The following is a 15,880-nucleotide window of genomic DNA, read 5'->3' as shown; positions in this document are numbered from 1 at the left end:
CAGAGTTGGTCAGACGCCACTGACGAAGCACAGGATTATCACGGAGGAGACAGCGAGGCCAATCCGACAAAACCCGTACCGTGTAGCGCCAAAGAGAACGCGAAGCGATCCGAGAGCAAGGGAAGAAAATGCTCGACGACGACGTTATCCAACCATCAAAAAGCCCGTGGGCATCGCCGGTAGTGATGGTCAAAAAGAAAGACCGCAGTCTACGTTTTTGTGTCGACTACTGCAAGCTGAACCAGGTGACAAAGAAAGACGTGTACTCATTGCCGCGTATCGACGACTCCCTCGACAGGCTGAGGCATGCCCACTACTTGTCGTCGATGGAATTCAAAAGTGGCTATTGGCAATTGAGGTTGACGAAAAGAGACAGAAAAGACTGTAATGCCCGATGGTCTTTACGAATTCAAGGTCCTGCCTTTCGGTTTATGCTCAGCTCCAGTAACTTTTCAGCGACTCATGGATATGGTTCTGTCAAGCCAGAAGTGGCAGATATGCCTAGTATACCTCGACAATTCATAGTTTTTTCGGAAACGTTCGAGGAACACCTGACATGGCTGCTGGCGGTTCTACAAACGATCCGGTCCACCGGCTTAACACTGAAAGCAGAAAAGTGTCACTTTTGTTTCGAGGAACTCCAGTTCTTAGGTCATGTTGCGAGTCATCAAGGCGTCCGCCCTGGCGCCGACAAGATCACGGCTGTCACAAAGTTTCCGACGCCAACGGATAAGAAGGCAGTGGGGCTTTTCCTAGGTCTCTGTTCGTATTACCGAAGATTTATAGCCAATTTTTCCCATATAGCTTCACCATCAACGCGCCTTACAAGAGAAGACGTTGCCGTTGTATGGGGCGAAGAAGACCAAGCAGCGTTTAATGACCTCCGACAGCGCCTACAAACACCTCCTGTACTGGCTCACTTTGACGAGGACGCTCTTACCATTATTCATACGGACGCTAGCAACATAGGTATAGGCGATGTGCTCGTGCAGTGGCAAGACTCAGCCAAGAGAGTCATTGCATACGACAGCAGGACACTCTCACGTGATGAGTGTAATTACTCAAACACAGAAAATGAATGCCTTGCGGTGGTATGGGCCATTATGAAGTTTCGCCCGTACCTCTATGGCCGTTCCTTCTGTGTTGTCAGCGAGCATCACTCACTCTGCTGGCCGACGAACTTGAAGGATCCGTCCGGTCGACTAGCGCGTTGGAGCCTAAGGTTTCAAGAATTCAATATGACCGTGGTGTACAAGTCCAGATGAAAGCACTCCGACGCCGACTGCCTTTCAAGGTCACCGATTGAGCAGGAAGTCACAGAAGATGACAAAGACATGGCTTTTATAGGCGTTCTAGACACGGCCACGATTGCTCGTCAGCAGCGGGAAGATTACGAACTGATTCCGCTTATTGAATTTTTAGAAGGCCGGATTACAAGTGCGCCCAAAAAATTTGCAAGGAGCTTGCCATCATTCTGCTTCCGTAATGATGTCCTTTTTTTCAAATCGAATCAGATCAAGTTTATTCATTACAAACAAAGAAATGGTTACATCTTTGTTTTACAGACGAGGGTCCCAAAGTCGGAGACTGTAACCGGGACCCTCGGTGGGTAAATATAAGAGAAAAAAATTACATAGGTAGCAGGACAGAAATAAATTTATAGAATGTACACTAAGAGAAACGAAGAGCTGTAGTGCAACAACAGAAAAGAAGAATTTCTCTGCAAGCGGAAGCAGCCGCCTACTTGTCGTCCCAACGTGCCTCCGTAATGAGGTCTTGCATGCTTGCCACGATGAACCGACATCTGGCCACCTCGGCTACACGCGAACACTGGCCCGAGTCAAAGAGAAATATTACTGGCCAAGGCTTGCCACCTTTGCGAAACAATACATGCGCACGTGCATCGATTGTCAGCGACGCAAACCACCACACACGAAAGCAGCTCGGCTACTGCAACCAGTCCAAGTGCCCACGACCCCATTTGCCCAAATCGGAATGGACCTTCTCGGACCATTCCCGACTTCCAATACTGGCAATAAGTTGGTAATAGTTGCCACCGATTACCTCACACGCTATGCAGAAACCAAGACCCTTCCAAGGGGCACCGCAGTCGAAGCAGCGCGATTCTTTATTGAAAACGTGGTTCTGAGGCACGGTGCACCAGCGGTGATAATAACGGACAGAGAGTCTGCCTTTACGGCTACACTTCTAAAGACAGTGCTCTTGCCTCAGCGGCATGGCTCACCCAAAGACCACAACCTATCACCCGCAAACGAACGGCCTAACAGAACGCTTGAACAAGACTATCGCCGACATGCTGAGTATGCACGTAGACGTGGAGCACAAAAATTGGGATGACATTCTACCATACATCACATTCGCTTTCAACACTGCTCAACAGGAAACAACGCGAAAGACACCACTTAGCCTTCTCCATGGCCGTGAAGTGACGACGATGCTCGACGCGATGTTGCCACATGACTGCGGTGATATAGGCAAGGACGCTGAAGCTTTCGCTCAACGTGCTAAAGAAACGAGACAACTCACCCGCGTCAGAATCGCCCAACAACAGGACTATGACGCTTGCCACTACAATCTACGGCGCCGCTACATCACATATCAGCTAGGTGAAAAAGTGTAGATTTGGAGTCCCATCCATCGGCGAGGGCTTTGAGAAAAGCTACTCAGGCGGTACTTTGGCCCGTAAAAGGTCTTACGACGCCTCAGCGACCTGAACTATGAGGTTATCCCTCACAGTCCTGCTTCCTCCACGGCAAGGCAGCATCAACCAGAAGTTGTGCAGAGTGTGCGCATGAAGCCCTATTGTTCAGAATTAAGTGCTCACACATCGTCTGACACATCTTCCTGCCGCTAGGTGAGCATCGGGACGATGCTCTCTCTGGAGGGAGGCAAATGCCACTTCCAGTACGCGGCACGTAGAGGAAGACGAAGCTCTCGCGCTTTGCGGAAGAAGAGGTCCTTACGCGATCGTTTTTCAGTTGGCCTGGTATTAAAGAGTCCTACCCCTTCTTTATCAGTTCCTGCCGCTAGTGAATCGTGACAATATGATAGTGCGTTATACAAACATGATAATACAGCATCCCTAGATCGTTTGCTTATTTCGTACAGCTAGTTTACTTTTTTACTGAAAATGTAGAAGGGTGAGGCGAAAGCACCATTGTGCTGTGTCAACGTGTTCTCTTGTTCGACACTAACGTGCTGCCAACCCGTGCTTACAGGGCAGCCGAAGCAATTTCGCACAGGCCACCAAAGCCAAGGCCTCATTTTCCGTCCCAACCGGGAAGCGCTCTGCTGCGGACCTGTACCTTGTCTTGGAGAATCTCGGAAAATTTGTGAGCTGCGTCATGCACTACGTGACATCCTACGCGGCAGCGAAGTTTGCATTTCGGGCTGTGTCAGACATTGATGCATGTAGGCCGACAATCGGCGAACTTCATTTGTCATGCAGGACAGGAACTGGTTGATCTAATCGATCTTGCAATAACCTTTCTTGCAGGCGGAGACGACTCCGGAGCGAGTGCCGTCCAAACGGACAAATTTCCCGACAAGGAAAATAACCATCGCATTCACCGCGGCATGTGTGGGCGTTAGCGTGCTCTTCATGTTTGCCGTGTTTGTGGTCATCGCGAAGAACCCTAGTGCGGTGGGCCTCAACCTGTGCCGAACCAAAGACTGCGATCAGCACTTGATGCTGCTTACCAGACGCCTCGACCCGAAGCTCGACCCTTGCGAGGATTTCGCTGCCTTCGTGTGTTCTGCGTGGCGGGCGTCGCGGACGCACAGGGAACAAGCAAGATCGGTCATAGATGACCTGCGCTTCACCTGGTACGACCGCTTCGACAACACCTTGAGAAGGGGCGCGCTAAGCCTTACCGCGGCAAGGAAACCGCGCGCAATGTACACCATGTGCCGGCGCTACTTCCCTGCAAACCTGTCGCAGATGGCCTTAATCTTCAACCACATCAAAGAGTACAATGTGCGATGGCCGGATCCACCCACGAAGCCACATGATCCGTTGAGTATGCTTGTCTTGCTCAGCTACAAGTGGGAGCTGCATTTCTGGATCACGGTCAACATGCTGGAGTCCTCCCTCAGCGGCAAGCGACGCATCCTAGTCAGACCGGGTCTGTTCCTCTCCATGCTGCTTTACCAACACCAGGCGGTCGCGCAGTCCTATGTCCAGTACTGGAAGCTGTACCTGGCACTCTTGCATCCGAATGCCAGCACTCGCCCACCTGTAAACGAGAAGCTTGTCAACGATATACTGAGGATTGAAGACGACGTGCTCAACAGCTTGCAAATCATGGCCGCGTCCCCTCGGAAGAGCCCCGCGCTGTTTTCCTTCGGCAAAGTACGCGCCTACGTTCGGAACGCTTCCGTCACCCTCTGGCGCGAGGCATTCCAGAGAGGCATGTCGCTGCAGCCGGCGCTAACCGACGACGACGAGATTGCCGTTAGCGACGTATCGTACATCAGGACGGTCTCTGAGCTACTGGCCAAGTACAGTGAAGTGCAGCTCAACATGCACATAACGTGGCTGGCTCTACAGTATTACGCCCCCGTGGCCGACTACTCCATTCTCGTGGGCTATTACGGCAGTGGAGAGAAGGCGAAAGAGTACCTGCCAGCTTATTGTGCGCACAAGACAGAGGCCGCTTACAAGGTGCTCGTACTGGCCCTCGGCTTCCATGCCCGGTTCACGGACCAAGACCGAACGGCGATCGACGCCGGCTTTCATAGCCTTATCTCGGCAGCGGTGCGAAAGATCAACAGCGCCCGCTGGATGGGCGACGAGGAAAGGGCGAGGGCTGCCGACAAGGTCGCCTCCATACGTATGGCCCTCTGGCCGCCACAGTCTCTGCTGGACAACGACACGCTTGAGCGACTTTACGCCGACTTTCCCGAGAAAGCGCCGTCATTTGCCCAATACTGGATCCAGGCGCTGGAAGCTGCAGCCCGAATGAACAGGACGCCGGATTTCAGCGAGGCGCTTCTGCTGCTCGGGAGCCACTTCTCGACGTACGCCGAGTACGACTACATATCAAACGCAGTGCGAGTGGCTATGGGCGCCGTCGCAAAGCCAGCGTACTACAGCCATGGTACCAAGGGCATGTTGTATGGCGGCGTGCTCTTCCTCATGGCTTTGCAGCTAGTCAGGGCCATCGACGACGAAGGGATCGGGTGGGCGCCCAACGGTAGCGCGCTCGGCGAGTCCACCTTCTCGGCTCCTGCGTTGGAGGCGTACAGAGCCAGGTCGCAATGCCAGCACGGCGCCGCTGACAGCGGGAGCGCGTTTCCCGATGTGCCCGCACTGGAGATCGCCTACTCCGCGCTGGAGGAATCGCGCTTTCGAAACGAGAGCGAACCCACAGCCCTCAGCGAGGATCTGCCGGAACTGAAGGTTTTCTTCATGACGCTATGCTACATGACATGCGCTAGCCCCGGCGGTAGGAGCAGCATCGCTGCGGATTGCAACAAGGTCGTTCGCAATTCCTGGGCTTTCGCCGATGCGTATAGATGTCCAAAGGGCAGCAAAATGAACCCGGAAAAAAAATGTTCCTTCTTCGAGTGACCTCTAGCCTACTGGTGCGGCCGTTTATGTATAGTTACCGCCATATCGCATGTTTAAATATGCCGCCGTGATTTTGCGTTCTGTCGTGGACGTTATATGCCCTACTTCCTGGAGCTTAGCAGCCAACTCTTGCGCGAGCTTTCTTTTCTGGCACACGAAAAAAAAATTGTGTATTTTGTAAGCGTTCCTGCGTGAACATTATGGTCCCCGTATCTCTCGTGAGGCAATATTTGGCCGGATGTGAATTTTGATGAAACTTTTGCATTCAATTTTCGGTGTTTTCAGCGACAAGAACTTCAGTGACGTGCTTTTGTATATTAATTTGTGACATCAGTCGAGCACGTTCTGTTCGTGAGCGGACCAAGAGCCATTCATTTATACTGTCACGTGCTTCGCTTGTATTGACTCATCTAAGAAAACGTTCGCATTGTTATATTTTTTATTCGTATAATTATGGGAATGTCGCCATAAGTCCGGTGAACCGCGGGTTGACGCTGTGGAGTCGTAACATCCTGTATTTCTGCTCACGTTGACACCAATAAACGTAGTAAATGTGTTGTTTTGTGTTCCAGTGACTGTGTTGTTTTGTAGATATATGGTAGTCAGTATAGGTGCCTTGATGCTTTTTCCTCAAATAGCGATGGCTGTTCATGCTCTTCGGTCATTGCACAGCCATGCCATCGCTTAGATTATAAACTTCACAGGAAAATGCAACTATATGCCAAACCTTTACATGTTCGCTCGCTCCTTGCAAGCGATGTTTAAGTTCGAGGTTGGACGCGTGTGTTCAATTCTCGCAACATAGTCACGCCACAAGGCAGGATGCATACTGCGAAGCTTTCTTCACGTAAGTGCCGTCCGCGATTGGCCATCGCCGCCTCGTTTTCACACCAGCCCGAACACTGATAAAAGAGCAAAGGTTCTTGCGTGAGAAGTTTTGAGAATACTTCTTACGTTCTCCTTTTCTTTAGTCAAAGCATGAAAGACCAAATGGCCCATTTTAAGATATTTCCATTTAGAACGTTTTTCTGAGGCCAATTCGCGCTGCTGCAGAAATTGATCAATCCCAGTGTAGAGCCCGATAAAAAGCAATGAAATCACCACCCAAGTACTACGTGCAGATTGTTAACCAGCGAAGCTGAAGCTTGTGGCCCCGGTGTTTATCACTGGGTTAATCCCGACGGTTCATTAAATGACGTCTTCGTGGGCTGCTGGATCATTGGTACACATTTGCGGCATGTGCTCGGCTGCGTGAGCCTGTCCTCGTGCCCGGGCTGCAGCGTTGGTACGGCGTAGAAGAGGTCGTGCCCGGTTCGGCTCACAGCGTTGCTGATCGAAAGCTGCCTGTTCCTCGGGAGTGCGTATGCTGCTTGGCCCACCCACATCGGAGCCGAAGGGAAACTTCAGCGCGCGCGCTCGACTGCGACGGAGAGCAACAACACTACAGACGCAGCCAATCGCACGCCTCTTTCTTTTTTTTTTTTCCGCACATGAGCATGGGGTTGCGCCGGAGGAGTTTTCGGCGTACAGGTGACAGACGGACGGACGGACGCACGCATCGGCTAGCCATATACAGCTTCGTCGTAAAATGGTTATGGTATAGGCTATAATTGTGCAAGGCTTCGTTGAAACGCGCTATACTGGGCAACAAGAGCGCACGCCACAGGAAACACACGACACGTGAATAAGCGTCAAGGTGACGCTTCACCCAGTTACTAAGACTGCTTGCGGATTAATGATCGACTCAATTACTGATAGGTTTAAATAAACGGTGGTCATTTCGCGCTTCTCCACGTGTTGTGTGTCCCTTCGGTGCGTTGTTTTTCCTCAATAGCGGTTCTTCAATACAACGGCGAAATTATAAAAAAGTGAAATATGCATAGAGGTGCGAATAGTGATTTATCACGTTAAATAAAGGAATGGTGCGCACCAATCTTCTGGCATTGTAATTTTCTCAAAGGTGTCACCAGGTGAAGTGCGCACCACTGCGAACGGGCTGTCGTCTAATCATGCAAACGAAGGGAAGCTTTGTGCACGGTTTGCTACTACCACTTTTGAGACGGACCATTTTGGAATGGCCACTTCACCAGCCATCGCCGCAGAAGTCGACGAAGGCGATGCTACCATTCTAAAAGGTGCCAATCTTGCACACGGCTTTATTAATGACTGGTGGATCGGGTATGTGGCTACAGCAGAAAATGACAATCCAAATTGTTTTAACAGAATTTTCGTGGGCGAGGCGAAGGCGCTAGCGAGCTTTTCTATTTTTTTATCTTGTTGTACTCTTTTCTCGCGCAAGTCACTACTCTGCAACCACGCTAGACCAAGAGTCTCGACCCACACTTTAGTTAAACCAGCACAAGCATGGTAGTTTGGTACACTGTTGCAAATAATAGTGGGCATTTTCATATTTGCTACGCATTTCTTTGCATCGTTTGAGATGCAAACTATTGCAAGAAGCTTTTGCTGCGGACATGTCCCGCAGCGACAGACACCATTAAACGCAGCACCAACCCTACAATTAATATCAACACGTCCGAGCAGTGGGATGCTGTGCTGCTCAGCGCATGCCCGCAAAACCAACTCTGGGCAGTCCGGCGGGCCGACGACGGAGCCAGACTCAAGGTCTGGCAGCTACCTGAGGAAGGGGAACTCCGGTGGGGCTAATCTCCCGAGCACGTCCGCCTTTACTCAAGCAAGGACATTTAATAAAGTTCTCTCTCTCTCTCTCTGAAAGTATATCGCGTGATCTCGGATTATTTAATGAAATACATTTTGAGGTTACAGCACTGCCAATAAGAACACTGCCTTTACAATTACGAATTATAAGCTGCTTTATAATTACAAAGATGATAACAAATTGCATTTCAGGAATACAAAAAGAAGTGTCAATCGCACCATGTACAGTGGCACGTTGAACCGGGAAAAAATTAAGAACAAAAGACGTGGGGCGACGCCGCCTTGAAGTTCTTCCACCAGCTTTCGGTGACGTCATCGATTTTGACGGCGTCAGCTGTGTACCGGCTAACTAAAGCAAACTTTAGCAAACTAAAGCGTTTGCTTTAGCTCTATTGTATAGACACGACAAGAGACACTGTTCAGCTAACGACTAGGCTAGGTAACGACTAGGTAACGTCTACGCAGCGTCTCATTCCGACTCCCTCGAGAACTCAAGGCGGTCTCTTCCGCAGTTGAAGAGTCACTCCGGAGGTCGCGGAGCAAGTGGCTATTGCGCTCGCCCTGGTTGGCAGACGCAAGCCTTTTGTATATAGTGATTCAAAGTCGGCCGTTAAGGCCTTTGAGAAGGGCTGCTTTTAAAATTATGCAGACCTGTGAGATCTCCCAACACTACTTATGTTGGTTCCCTGCTCACCTTGGGATGATTGAGGGAGCCCCTACGAATCTCAGTGAGTCCGCTCATGAGGCAGAGCCAGATATTACCCTCCGCTCGGCCCCGCGCCACGGCGTGGCGGTGCTCCACGAGAATAGAGACTCTCCTTTCACATACAAGGAGATCACGAAGTATTACCTTCTTAATCGCAGTGTTTACGATTTGCCGCATCCTAAACTAAACAGGGCTCAGGTACTTACATTACGCTTAATTACTACAGACTGGTACTTATCCAGACTAGTACTTATCCTTGCCCACGGAGGCTGAACATGTTTTATCCCGAGACGTATACAGATCCTTATTGCCAGGATTGTGTTCCTTTAGGCACGCTCGAACACGTGCTCTGGTCTCGCGAAACAATTGAAGACTCGGCGATCACGGACACGTCCAGGTGCGAAGCTGCACTTCGCCGCCCGGACCTGGGTGAACAATTATGGGCTGTCCAGCAGGCTCGCGACGTGGCCTTGAGGCTTGGTCTTCCGGTCCCGACGTGGGAGCGGCCCGCTTAGTGGTTAATTATGGCTACTTGCACAACCAAATAAAGTTTTCCGTCCATCCATCCATCCTGGACGTGACACGACCTCTAGCCGCATATTCGTTACGACGCTTCTCGAGTCGGATATATATATATATATATATATATATATATATATATATATATATATATATATATATATATATATATATATATATATATATATATATATCCCGCGAGGCGACACCTCCTCAACCTCTGCCCCAGCGGAGCACATCTGTTGGACCGCGGCCGCGGCGTTGCGAGGCAACGGCTGCTCAGGGTCGTTCGTCGGCTGCGGCATATGGCATACGGCATACGGCTGCCTGCATACGGCGTACGGCGCGACAAGCCGAAATGGCTCGCTGGTAGGCGTAGTAAAGCTTTAGCTTTAAAAGAGAGATTAAAATAGATACCGTGCACCACCGCTAATTTGAATTCACGTCAAAAAATCCATCGACGATTACGACACTCCTTAACTCGGAATTTCAGCTCAGCTCTATAGTTTTTCTCATTTCATGTGTCGATACCTTGTCTTATGTTTATATAGGTACATGTTTTACATCAGGAAGAGGACGCTGTCAGTAGCTTAGCTGGTGCGGACAGCATGTTTCGGGCGGCCGATTGCAAACGGAGCTAATCGGGAGACCGCGAAAGCCTGCGCGCGGGTGAGGCGGGGGCAGCCGCCGCAGACAGAACTACGCTCATGTAGCGCTTTGTTTCCATACAGACGATATGCGCTACTCTGGCGCTATATTTTAGTCATCGCCGCCGCACAGCTCGTTTCACGCCGCACCGCGCTTTTCTTTTCACGTTTTCGTTCCACCAACGACGAGAGCGGCCCTTCGTTGCGAAGAAGTCGTGTGACCATTGTCAGCGGCGACAACACCCAAGGGTGCGTCACATCGAGCCTTGCTCGTAGCCGCTCACCATCGTCACATGCAGCAGTGATACCCGTCTCACATGCTAGTACGGCAGACGAGTTTAGCCCCTCCCTCCTCACGCCACCCTGCCCCCCTCGGAAGCGCAGATGAGATCGCCTACGCCGCTGCGGATGCCGTGGATGCCGGCGATTCAGCGCATATGCAGGCCATTTCCGCTCCGTTCCACTCCCGCTTTTCACCTCACGCTTTCACTGTACCATCCTTCTCCCCTTTCTTCCTTGCGTCGTCTTCGCTCTCACGGACGCGAGAGGTTACTTTCTTCGCTCCTCGGTGATCCTTGCATTCACTCTCATCCTTCGCTCTGCTCGTTCACTCGGTCACGCCGCCGACACCGAGACACGCCGACGCTCAACGGAGGAACGGGCTCTTGAGAGCTGCGCTCTAAAATTGGTTGAAATGCTGTTAATTCGTTCAGAAGCGTGCTCCGTAGCTCAGCTTGGTACCCCATCAAATGTAAGCCTTGGCTTTGTTAATATTGCAACGAACAATTCATGGAGTTCAGCCACAACTATTTATTGCGGGCTAACTTGTGCACGGGGAGTAAATGAAAAGACGACTGCCGTGTTCCAAACAGGAGATTGGAATACCTTCTCTTTTGCTCTCGGGCGCCGCTTCACCTCTTCTTGTATATCCCCAACAACGGTCACATACGATGCGAGTGCGTGCGGCGAATGCACGTACCAGTATGTCTTCGTCTTTTCCGACACACGCCGCTGTCCTCTTGGAGGGCGCACGAACCTGCGCACATTGTTTATGGATGGTTTCTGCCTTGTATCGATATGGTCCATGTCGATTTATACTGATGTTACTAAACCCGATGGACCTAACATTTTAGAGCTCTAAGCCTTCATTCTTATGAAGAAAAGAATGAGAAGGCGCGGTAACGATGCCTCCGCAGTCCATAGGAATAGTTTCCTTTTTTTTAACCCAGTACGTTGTCCGCTCCCACAACTATACGATACCACCACGGCAGGCTTTCGTGCACAAAAGCAGGGAACGAAGAATGGGGACTAGCCTGACTCAAGCGCTCGTGCTTGTCTGGTCTTGTGCTTGTCTTGTGCTTGTATTGTCTGTCAAGTAGACAAGCTGGTGCGAACAGCTCGCTCAAGCCAGTAAAATGTCATACGAATTCGAATGCCAGGAATGCTCGTCCCTCCTTATCTCATCAACCCTCAGTGTACCTAAAGTGTACCCCAGTGAATGGGCAAGCACGTTAAGGGCATCATTCATTGGTTAAGACATCGGTGTAGCTTACACCAGCACTTTTCTGTTTGCAATAGGGCAAACTCCGCGCCTAGAGTGCAAGCGACCAGGTGATATTAAACATGTGCTGTATCACTGTCGACGACGTACCACCGTGTGCTTAGAAACAAATAACTCATTCGATAACAGGACAAATACAGTCTATATTCCTTTCCTAGGGCACAGGGGCTGACGCGCGGCAACAATCCGAGCCACGAACGCTCTGCTGTTATACAAGTCAATCAAAGAAAATGCCAAAGAAAACTATCGCTTACAAATGCACCATATGCTGCCTCATTTTACCCCAGATTAGTAGATTAGCCACAGTAGATCGAAGATAAAAAAAATGCACCGACAATTACGATACTCCCTAATGCGCAGTTTGAGCGCTGCTCTGTGCGTGGTTTCATTTCGCGATATACTGAGGCATCACACCAATCAAAGCACCGAATGGCAGAGCCACGACACGCGGCGCTCTACAGGGTGCTTTTTTTTTTTTTTTTGCTTCAGCAAATTTTTTAAAGATTGCCTATGGCAGATAACCCTAGATCTCGATTACTTGATGAGGCGGCCATTACTTCTACGAGAAATCAAAATGTTCAGTAGATTAGTTGATTACGCCTTGAGTAATTAACTTTCACTTTCACAGTTAACAAATCAGATGTATGCGTTAAGAGACAAAGCCGGCAATATCATTACTAATATGGATGAGATAGTTCAAGTGGCTGAGGAGTTCCATAGAGATTTGTGCAGTACCAGTGGCACTCACGACGATAATGGAAGAGAGAATAGTCTAGAGGAATTTGAGACCCCACAAGTAACGCCGGAAGAAGTAAAGAAAGCCTTGGGAGCTATGCAAAGGGGGAAGGCAGCTGGGGAGGATCAGGTAACAGCAGATTTGTTGAACGATGGTGGGCAGATTGTTCTAGAAAAACTGGCCACCCTCTATACGCAATGTATTCAGGTATTCATAGACCTGGATTGGGAAGAATTGGGGATAAGAGTTAATGGAGAATACCTTAGTAGCTTGCGATTCGCTGATGATATTGCCTTGCTTAGTAACTCAGGGGACCAACTGCAATGCATGCTCACTGACCTGGAGAGGCAAAGCCGAAGGGTGGGTCTAAAAATTAATCTGCAGAAAACTAAAGTAATGTTTAACAGTCTGGGAGGAGAACAGCAGTTTACAATAGATAGCGAGGCACTGGAAGTGGTAAGGGAATGCCTCTACTCAGGACAGGTAGTGACCGCGGATCCGGATCGTGAGACTGAAATAATCAGAAGAATAAGAATGGGCTGGGGTGCGTTTGGCAGGCATTCTCAGATCATGAACAGCAGGTTGCGACTATCCCTTAAGAGAAAAGTGTATAACAGCTGTGTCTTACCAGCACTCACGTATGGGCCAGAAACCTGGAGGCTTACGAAAAAGGTTCTACTTAAATTGAGGATGACGCAACGAACTATGGAAAGAAGAATGATAGGTGTAACGTTAAGGGATAAGAAAAGAGCAGATTGGGTGAGGGAACAAACGCGAGTTAATGACATCTTAGTAGAAATCAAGAAAAAGAAATGGGCATGGGCAGGACATGTAATGAGGAGGGAAGATAACCTATGGTCATTAAGGGTTACGGACTGGATACCAAGGGAAGGAAAGCGTAGCAGGGGACAGCAGAAAGTTAGGTGGGCGGATGAGATTAAGAACTTTGCAGGGACGACATGGCCACAATTTGTACATGACCGGGGTAGTTGGAGTAGTATGGGAGAGGCCTTTGCCCTGCAGTGGGCGTAACAAGGCTGATGATGAATTAACTTTGATGTTTCAATGCACAGAACAGCAGTTTCTTTAAAAAGTAACTAGAACGCCAGTGCATTTCACCAGACACTTTGAAAACTATTATTTCGGATCTGGTGTGGTCCAGAGTATTCGTTTCAAGTGGATACGCCTTGCGAACTCAGCGGCTAAATTTGGTAGATTGAAATATCTGGCGTAAAGTAATTATTTAGAAAGTTAATTATCGTAATTACGATAATTATACATTTTGACATTTTGATTTCTCGTATAAGTAATGGCCGCCTCATCGAGTAATTTACATCAAGGGTTCGCATTGTGTTATCTACCATATGTAATCTTTGAAAAATTTGCTGCAGCTAAAAAAAAGTACATTTCATATAGACCGGCTGCACAGTTGGCGCTTCAGGGCAACAGCAGCTTTTGCAACCGTAATCTTTACCGGGAAACGCTGTGCGCGAAGGCGAGCTTTCTAGATTTTCTTTTTCTTTCCCGCGAACGGCCGGCGCCGCCGTGGATGAACGGATGTGAGCGCCATCTGTTGGTGCTTCAGGGTTTCGTCCTCCGCTTTCCTCCTCGCGCACTCTTTGCTATCGCATTCTTTCATTCCCCGCTGCGCTCCACGTTCCCTAGGTTACGCTGACGAGGCATGGCGACGCTCGACACAGCACCGGCGCTGCACTCTAAAGAAGTGCGAATCAGACAACAGAGCGACAGAGTGTTCTATTTTTTTCTTTTACTGGAATGAAGTTTCCCCCTTGACAATTTTTAGGATAATACATTTCGTCCACTCAACCGTAGATCTCAAAGACAAAAGACGACTTCAGCAATCTCCGAACTTTGGAAAGATTGGATGTGATTTGTAGACGATCACAAGGAAGAAGACGGGACGGGTACAAATACAATGAACCAACTTGCCCAACAACGCAATTACGCCTGTCCCGTCTTCTTCCTTGTGATCGTCTACAAAGCGCATGCAATCTTTCCAAATACAATGAACCAACTTGCCCGACGACATATCCTGCTAATCTCCGAACGGCTTGCAAATAGCTGAAAGTACAGGGCAGGAAGGTACCCGCGTTAAACGATCACATTTTTTCTGGCACGCAATGCTCCTATACGCGTTTCCTTCAGAAAGAGAAAAGTTAACTTTATTGGAGGCCTAAATTAGTATAACATCCATGGCATAGGAGCTAGCGTGGAGGCCATGCGGCTGTGGCGCTTTTAGCCCACTCTAACAGCATGACTTGGCATTCTGGGTCATTCGCCTTGATCGCACACTCTCGGGCCTCAAATTTCTAGTGCGCACACTCTGCAAACGGATCCCGTCGGCCATGCTTCTTATTCCACCCTGCAACTCAGTTCGTTCGTTCGTTCGTTCGTTCGTTCGTTCGCTCGCTCGCTCGCTCGTTCGTTCGTTCGTTCGTTCGTTCGTTCTTTCGTTCGTTCGTTCGTTCGTTCGCTCGCTCGCTCGCTCGCTCGCTCGTTCGCTCGTTCGTTCGTTCGTTCGTTCGTTCGTTCGTTCGTTCGTTCGTTCGTTCGTTCGTTCGTTCGTTCGTTCGTTCGCTCGCTCGCTCGTTCGTTCGTTCGTTCGTTCGTTATATTTTTTTGTTTAATGTCGTATGTCGTAAGTCAATGTCGTATGTTGGCCGCTGATCCTTAAGTTCGGCGGGGCAGCGACTGTCCCGTATGAGATGATATACCCTACAATTTTCACTTCCCGAAAGGTTCTTCTATCCACGGCAAAATTTCGTTTCCTTCCTGATCCTATCCTTCAACAACTTTCGTCATGAGTGCATTAGTACTCTGTCACGACGTACTTATGACTTTCGCAACGCCATTCAGATTCTGCTCCTATATCCGCCTTTGTAGTAATGCGTCGTGCATCCAATTAGAGCTTGCCTGATTTTTTTTAAACAGCGTTCCACAACACCATGTCCAACCGAGCTATGGTTCAAGTCGTCAGAAGCAGCTCCCTTGCGACATACATATGTGATCGCGTTATATTCGTAGAAGTACTATGTTTATTCGCCATCGTTTCTTTTTTATGTAAGTTTCCTTGCTCGCTGCACGAATAATCTGCACGAAAACCGGCCCCCTACTGTGTGCTATGCGGTAGCCGCTATGAAGAAAGAAGTAGAAGGGTGCGTTAGCTCGTGCCTTAAGGTCACGAGATTGTGGAAGAAGAACGCCGTCTGTTCGAGGTGGACGAGCGAGCAAGCAAGCCCGAGGACGTTTCTACAGGCACCTCTGCAGCATCACTGCACAAGCGAGAGGTACGGACAACACGTCAGCGTTCTCGCTTTCCTGCGCGATAGCTCTCGGGCGCCTAACCGCAAGCTACACGAAGCGTTTGTTCCGAGCGCCAGTATGATTCACGCGGCCCTAGCTGGGCTATCTTGTCTAT

The sequence above is a fragment of the Dermacentor andersoni genome, chromosome 6 (assembly GCF_023375885.2).
Source record: "Dermacentor andersoni chromosome 6, qqDerAnde1_hic_scaffold, whole genome shotgun sequence".
Taxonomy (NCBI): Eukaryota; Metazoa; Arthropoda; class Arachnida; order Ixodida; family Ixodidae; genus Dermacentor; species Dermacentor andersoni.
The sequence above is the reverse complement of the archived record's forward strand: the minus strand, read 5'-3'. Positions refer to the sequence as shown.